Source organism: Lathyrus oleraceus, chromosome 4, assembly GCF_024323335.1.
Source record: "Lathyrus oleraceus cultivar Zhongwan6 chromosome 4, CAAS_Psat_ZW6_1.0, whole genome shotgun sequence".
Classification (NCBI taxonomy): Eukaryota; Viridiplantae; Streptophyta; class Magnoliopsida; order Fabales; family Fabaceae; genus Lathyrus; species Lathyrus oleraceus.
This window is the reverse complement of record NC_066582.1, coordinates 459,967,298-459,976,417: the sequence shown is the minus strand read 5'-3', so window position 1 is coordinate 459,976,417 and position 9,120 is coordinate 459,967,298.

Here is a 9,120-nt window from a genome sequence, read left to right as displayed (position 1 = left end):
TTCACTGGAGGATAATCTTCTCTTAATGGTAGCTTGTACACAACGACCTCGGTATCCAACCCTGGCATATCCTGATACGACCAGGCGAAGGTATCAACATGCTCTCTTAACAGTGCTACCGTTCTGCTCTCAACTCGCCTCTGAAGCGGCCCCAACTTTCACTTCCTTTCTGACCTCGGCGGTGCCTGGATTAACAATCTCAACTCGCTCCTCGTGCGGTTGAATCACCTTCTCCTTTTGTCTTAACAACCTGGCTAATTCCAGCAGATCACAATCTTCTTCGCCTTATTCTTCGGTATGATAGATCGGATTGTCGAAGTCATACAGAGGTGTAACCGAATTGTTATCAATGAGATCAGGAGGATAATCACTTTTGAGGTCGGAACAAGACAAATCAAAAGGAAAGGAAAATGAAAATAAACATTGCCATTTTTATTTTTTAAACTGCAAAAATAAATGAAAGACAGGGAGCACCGCTTTTACTACAAAAACATCCATTTATTAATGATGCAAAATGTTGCACAATGAAACACATGAGATGGCCCTTACAATGGACCATTACGTTTCGGGCAAAACGTATGGCTTTCATGCAAACAGAATTGAAAAACAGAAATACTACTCTTCATGATGAGTGACAGTGATGATCTTTGAGGCTTTCCAGTTCCCTGGTACGCACAATTTTAGCCACGACTCAAGCTCGCGGTCACGGTCAATCTCTTCACCGACTACACAGGCGTGACCTGGATCCAACATTACGGCACTGACGAATGTGAACGGTGGACGACGTCCTTTGTTCTGTCTAGACGACTCTTGATCTGGCTGATAGCCAACCCCGAACATATCCGCTTTCACCACAATGTCTATGATCTTCCCCCATCCTAGGGCTTCTCCGTTCTTCACCACTTCCATGGCCTGTTTGTAAGAAGAAATGGACAGCTTCTTCTCTTTCTCAGCTAGAATGGCATCTTCTACCTTGACGGTTTCAACAGCCTGACTTGGTGTTTCAAATTTTCCACCGTCCATTTCTACTTCCATCATTCCCTGGATCGTTTCCCCCATCATTGCACACCCATTTATGGCGACATCCGCACAACAGTTATCAATACTAGGGAAAGCTCCACTCTTCATCAGATGTTTTGAGACCACAGACACTGAGGTTTTTAACTGATCCCCCTCAGTCACCTCTATTCCCTTCTTGTCCTTTGACATCACCTTCACCCCCACAGGACCCGGCACGGGGTTAGCATTAACATTCAGTGTTGGCGCCAAACTGATGGCCTTAGAATCCACCATATCTTGGATGACATGCTTAAAATCTCTACAACCCTCAATGTTGTGTCCGGGTGCCCCAGAATGGAACTCGCACCTGGCATTCTCATCGTAATTTGCAGGCCTCTGACGCAGTTCTACAGGAACCAAAATCCTTGGTCGAACTAACCCAAGATCCCTCAACCTTTTGAACAGAAGGGTATAAGTCACGGGTGGCTTATCGAACTGACGATCCGTCCCCTTCTTCACTTGGCTCTTAGCTTTCGGTGCTTTCTGTTGAGGTGGCGGTTGTTGCTGTACAGATGGATTACCAACAGGAGTGGTTACAGTGGCAACATAAGGGTGGTAACGATCCTTACCGCGTTCTTCTTTGGCCTGCACACCACCTGATTTAACCTCCTTCTTGAGCTGACCATTGCCAGAGGGTTTCTGTACCACGGATGACGGAGCCTTTCCCTGAACTTTCTCCTCTATCAGCCATTTCTCAATCTTCTCCAACCTCTCAGCAATTGCTTTCTGTCCCAAGGCAAGCCCTTGCACGACTTTGAACAACTCTCCCATTATCTCTTTCAATTCGAGAATGTCGGCGTTGGGCGAATCCATCAGCTTGGATTTGTTGAGTCTGGCTGGATATTTGAACGGAAGAGCTATGCGCACCGGTTAGATACTGACACCTACAAAACAGAAAACAGGTTAATATGACTCACACATGCAATGTCTATCCGTATGAGGAATGTCCTTTGATTCTAGCTTCCTTGAGACGGATAATAATCTGACAAGAACATTCTGTAACATCAGGATGTCTCTCGACCAGAATCTCAATCAAAAAATGGACCCTGAGTACGGATAGACATGGGTTAAATACAGATGGATGCGAAATGGGAATGATTCAAATGCATGCAGGCAGGTCATTGTGCCATCTTCCAAGTCAACTGAGGATCAACTGTACTGGACCGGTCTCTGAATTGATCACAATCATCTGAGGGCCCGAGTAGCCATAAATCCAACTTGGGAAGTTCCGAAATAAACGGAACCGGGGAATATATCACTATCATCACAAGAGATACACTGAACGGATGACCACCAGATCTTCTGAACAAATATCTTCAAATTCAACCCGGGGATCCGAAATAAACGGAACCCGCTGATAGATATCACAGACAGAACTCCGGCGTCAGAGATAGATATCCATAAGTCCAACTGAGCCATAGTCACCATCAGATCAAGAGTCACCAACGGTACCTGTAATGATTTATTACCTCCCCACTCACGGGTGTCATCTAGGCCAGGGTAAGGTCAAGAGAAACGCAGGATAAACAACCCTTTCATAGAATATCATCATGTACACACCAGATGTATGCACCGATAATACCCCATCAGGATCTGAACTGCTCGTGATACCATGTTCCGCTAAGTGGCACAATACCACCCGCTTCCCATGAACCACTCTATTCCTAGGTGTCCTAAAGTTCACTCATAGCCTGGGTATTGGGCCTTTTACCTCTTGTGACTCCCACCCCACAGAGAGACAAACACACAGCCAGCACAATGAAAGTATGATGCATGCAAACATAAATGCAAACATAAACAATCACAGCATAAACATAGATGCAATAAATAAAGCAGTAAAAGCAACCAAACCCTATCCTACAGAGCACTAGGACTGACTCGCTTAGGGAAGATGGACCAGCAAGAGGTCAACTTCTATTGTCCCCAGCAGAGTCGCCAGCTGTCACATTATGCGAAAAACCGGCGGGAAAACGAAACAACAGAGCCGCCACCGTGCGTTATTTATCCCAAAAGAGGGAAAGGAAACGCTCGTAGTAAACCTGGAAAAGACATGGTCTCGCGACCAGAGAGATGGGATCGGGAGTCGGTTATGCGAAGGGAAGGTATTAGCACCCCTACGCATCCGTCGTACTCGACGGGATCCACGCACAAAAGAAAGGATAAGGTTGCTAAAAAGACTGCTCACAAACTGCACACAGGCTGGAAGGAAACACAGAAAGGACGGAAGAAGAGGACTCGGCAGGATATCGCATCCTGGGCCTACGTAGTTTGTCAGGCATAGACATCAGAGTCGACGTAGTTCGGGACGGGGGAAACGTGCTCGCTAGGATGTCGCATCCTATGCATACGTATCTTCTCTAACCAGAGAAGAATCAGAGCACTCGTAGCTCGGCTAACGCATGCCAAACAAAACACAAACACAAACAGGAAACGGACTGCCAATCGATGGACTTACGTCAGACTCCACACAAACAGGCAAACATGGAAACCGAATGCCAATCGCTGGACTTACATCAGACTCCGAACCAACAAACACACACAGGAAACCGACTGCCAATCGCTGGACTTACGTCAGACTCCAACAAGCAAACAAAACACAGGAAACCAACTGCCAATCACTGGACTTACGTCAGACTCGAAACACACACAAAGGGTTGAAAAAGACATAGGGCGCCCGAAGAGATCAGCTCATCTCCTGCCTACGTACCTCATCTGGTATGAGGATCAGGGCGACGTAGTTCCCCTAAATAGGGAAAGAACTTCTAATCTAACCAAAGACTAAGGGAGATAAGAAGCTACTAGGGAGACTACGACTCGAGCCTAGAAGTTGCCATGCATACGATCCCTATGTTGAGGTCTCTATCCTAACTTACACAGGAAGCAAGCTAGCCTAAACAGCACATCATCAAACACAAGCACAAGTAGCACACACACTATATACAAACATATGGGCTCACACAAGGTTAGGCTTTAGTCAAGGGGTCATGTCAACCTCGACAAACAAGCCACTGTAACAGGGTGATGTTAGCTCTTAACCCTATTATTGAGAGTTAGGGTGAAGCAGATGAAATGGGAAGTGAGGGTAAGACCTCACAGCTCTTATCCCTGGCCTGGGAGAGCTTCAGAACGATGAAAGTGTGGGAGTTCAGAAAGTTGGAACTCTTCTCCACATATGACTGACACAACGAAGATCTTGGGTTAATATCCACAATGCATCTACACAAGGTGTGTGAGCAAAGTGGATGACACACTGACTAGCAGGAGATGGATTACACATATGTTTTATCTGCCAATTGCCTCATAAGAGGTCTTTACCTGCTTGGCATAAAGATAAACAAACACAAGCATTGCCTCTTAAGGAGGGCTTCAGACAGGTGCCTGCCCACATAACAGGACAGGTCTTCCAGACTACATGAAGTCAGAGAGTTATACCTCAGTGGTTAAGCAACCAAGCAAAGCAAAAGCAAGTTCAAAAGAACTCAAAGCAACTTAGGTACCTGAAAAAAATCTAACCCAATCAGTATACAATTCAACCAATCAAACAGACAGTCAATCACACAATCAGACAGATAAGCAAGCAATGCAACAGTGAGCAAGGCACAAGCTATTAAGCCACTTGGTCTCAAAGCCTACAAAACAACTCAAGGTTAGCCAACATCTAGAGCAAACATCAATGCTCAAGTGAGGAAGCATCATCAACTATGGACTTGGATGTGTAAACCTGAAATCAAAGCTCAACTGTGAGTCACAAACCACTAGGTCAAGGCCTAGGGTCAAAGATGGAGAAAAATTCATAACAGAACATGAAATTTGACATGAATCAGCTTCATTCAATCAAGAACACAATCCAAAAGGTCTCATATCAATATCATTAACCAAATTCATTTCATGAACCAAACATGGCAAGGTATGCAAGTTGTAACCACATTGTAACATCAGAAGAAACTAATGCACATTAAATAAAAAATGATTCAAATAATTTTGGCAAAATTCATGAGTAAACAGAACATACAACATGATCATCACACAAAAAATTAGGGGCATTGGACATCATTAGGCATGGCCATCACATAGCATAAGTCAAGATAATCACAACAAGCACATGTCTGACACCAATTTTCACACCAACTTAGCATAGGCATAAAACAGAAATGGATTATGGTAAAGACCTCAAACCAAAGCCAAAACAACACTCAACATGCCTAGAAATAGTGTGCAAAATCTCACATTCATTGGATAAGGAACAAGCATTTCATGATCAAATGAAATTCAAGGCAATTCAAAAGCTCACATATGACCATCCAGAATGAAAAATCTCAATTAAATCAGAAGTGATCCCAAAATATCCAACAAACTTCATGATCAATCACAACATCTGTAATATGCATCATACAAAAAATCAAAGCAATTAAAGTTCATTTGGCATGGCAAACAAATCAATCACGTTGAACATCACAAGGTGTGACACAAATTGTCACACCTACCTTAGCATGCTCATAAAACAGCAATGGCACATGATAAAAATACCAACTCAACACCAAAATGTCAAGCAAGATGTCTAGTTATAGCATGCAAAATTTCATGAGCATTGGACAAAATCTCAGCATTTCACAAATGATATGGCAAGGCTATGTCAAGAATGGACATATATTCAATCTCCTTAGGCAAAATAATTTTTAGGCCAGGCACAATTTATGGAAAAATGATGATAAAATAATAGGCAAAAAATGCAACATGATGCAAAAACCACATAATTTTTGGAGCAATTTTCAATTAACTATGAATTTTGGAAGATGAAGAAGAAATAAAAAATACATGAGACATAGCATATGAACACATGGAGTGAAATGGAAAATATCATGAAGCATTTGAAATTGTTGTGTCCGCCAAGAATCGAACAAAGTGGCAATTTGAATGTGATTGGCGCCAAGCATGAAACGCCGTGTTTCATTTAAACGCTAGCTTGGTCAACACAAGTCAAAGCGGAGAGGACCAATCAGACGCGTGCATGGCCATGTACATGAGCCAATCACGTGCTAACCCTAAACACACACATGCAAGCCCTGGAAACTGAAATCCGCAGGTAAGCACATGAACACGCAACAAAATTTGCAGCAAACCGCATGCGTTCCGCAGGAAATTCCACTTGAAATCTGGAGATGCATGAACACACGATGAAGATCATGAAGATCTTCATCCTATTTTTCCAGAAAATCTCAAAAGTTCCAGAAATCAATATTGAGCATATCAACATGTAGATCTTGCATCATACATCAACAATCAACAAACATTTCATCAAGAAATCAACAAATACGCATGGATCGAAGAGAATAAGTTTCATCATCAAAACTTTAAACAATCGTATCTCACTCAATTATGCATGGAATTCAATGATTTAAAGCTCAGATTAACCAGCATCACAAGATCTACAACAATAGCAAAATGAATTTGAGAAATAAGAGGATCGATTTGGAACCTCTTGAAGAGCAGCTTTGGAATTTGATGGATACAAGGCCTTGTGATGCTTCCAATCTCTTCTATAATGCTTGTACAAGTAATTGGAGGAAGAATTGAGGCTCAATTGCACACGATCTCAGAAAAATCTGAATCCACCATTGTTGCTTCAAGCTTGGAGAATGCTTCAAAACTGCACCAATTCTCTTGATTCTTCTTTCAATCTTGCTCAATGATGCTTCCAGGTGATGAATCAAGTAATGAATTGTGGGTTGTTTGAAGAAATTGAGAAAAAAAATTGAGAGAAAATTTCAAGAATTTGGATCTAGATCTGAAAAAGTGATTGTTGTTAGCTGAAAACAGTTAGGGTTTGTGTTATATACCTCCTACTAATCATGCTCCTAATCATGTTTAGCCAAAATGTTAAGTGAATTAGCAAGAATGTGGTGTATATGCAAATTTGGTGTTTCACCTCTATGAATGGTGTGCATGGTGAACAGTGCACGAGAATGCTTCAAATTCACTTCAAATTTTGTCTTGGAGCCAATGGAAGTGATGAAATGTTCAAATAATGCATCATTTTTAAATTCCATAATTTCCCTCCAAAAATCAAGTGAATTGGCAAATAATTATATGATTACAATGGGTGTAATGCAATGCATGATTTGGAAAGTATAGGTCAAAATAAGAATAATGCAAAAAGAACCACTTGAATTGGAGTTTTGGTTGAGAAGTTATGCCCATTTGAAGTTCAATGCATCCTTGGCCAAGTTTTGATCACATCTCCTTAACCACACATGAGAAATCCATGATCTTGGACTTTTTGGAAATGGGAGAGAAAGATCTTCAATTTTCATGTTGGACAAAATTTCATTTTAAGCTTTCTTGATGATGTAATCTTGAGTTGAAAACCTTTCTATTTTTGGCAAATTCAAATTACAAGTCACCTGCTATTTTGGGCAAGTTTTGATCTGACCTCAAATCCTTCAATGTTGATGTTTGAAATGTCAAATGAGACTTGTATGAACATGAATGAGGCATCTCTAACTATCTCCCACCTCCAAATCCACAGTTGAACTGACAGTTGACTTCTGTTGACTTTTTAGGGTTTCAGATGATTTGCACATTGACTGATGATCTCTGAACCTCCAATTCTTGGCCAAATCACTTCAAAATGATCCTTGGGTCACATGAACTCATTGTACCAACCCTAGGGCTTTGATCTCATAGAAAATGTACTTGTTGCCTTGCACAGTTGAATCTCCTGACCAGTCTTGCCTGAGGACATGATGGACTATGCAATGAACAATGCAATGTTAATGACCTAAAATGAAAATGTATGTACAAATGGGAGGTGCAAATTTGAGGTGCTACACCCGGCCTCAAATAGTTGTGACTTCTACATAAGTCCAATTACAATTGCTTAACATAGAGCTAAATTTGTGACACAAAAGGCATAAGCATTCTAGTTAGTGAGATTTTAAGTCTCCCCTCTTCCATGGTATTGTGTGGAAACTTGGCCTTCTTTCCTTCCTTAGAAAGATGTTTTGGTTCAAGGATTCATGCTTGTGGCAATTGGGTTGAGTGTTCTCTAAAGAATGTCTTGAAATTAAAAGCAAAACAAAACAAACTATTAACTTACTAACCATTAACTTTTACTTTCAAGCTTTTACTTTTAATGCAATTTACTGTTATTGTTCTATTATCATTTGTCATTGTACATATCATTCTAATCATTTATGTTTATGCAATTTTCACTTTGTCCACTTGGACCATATTGTGTGATATACTTTGTTGCTTTGTTTGTTAATTGGTCTTTGACCATTAATGCACATAATAATAACAAAAATCCTAAAAGACATTTGAGTGGACTGTTTGTTTGATCTTGCCCAATTGGACTTAGAACTTAGGCAACCTTCCTTTGCTAATGGACTTGGCCAATGCCAATTTGTTGAATAACCAAGAGCTTGCAAGTTTGAATTCATCTGATACATCATTTAAGATCTCTCCATATTATCTGCAACATTGATCATTGTTAAGATGTTATGTTGAACCTATGACTTGAAAATTCATCTGCTACATGGGCTATTTTGGAGAAGATCATTGAAGTGGATCAGCTTGGATGAGGCCATATTTATTTGATGCCTTTGATCTTCAAGATTGATATGATTGTGCATTTGTATGTTGCTTGATTCTAAAAATTCCAAGGGAATTCTGGGTTTCTATTGACATGCTTGTCTACTGGATTGCTCCCATTTGGTCAGATATTTTCAACTTTAAACTTTTAAATTTTTGTGCATAGGATAGTCTCTTCATCTTCTCCCCATTTCTTTAATTTCAAAATCTCCCCCTCCATTTTCAAAACCTTCTTTGTGTGAACTATTTTTTTCTAAACTTTTACCACTTTTACAAAAAGGTAGAAACTTTGGCCTTATGTCATTGCATTTTCAAACTTATTTTCTTAAATCAAACTTGTAAATAAACTTAACTATACTTGACTTAAACTTTTAAAAAGCCAAAAATAACTATCCCATTCAAACCATTTTGGGCCTTTGTGCCTTTCAAGCTTAATTTTTGTTAAAACCAATATACTCACTTTGAAAATTT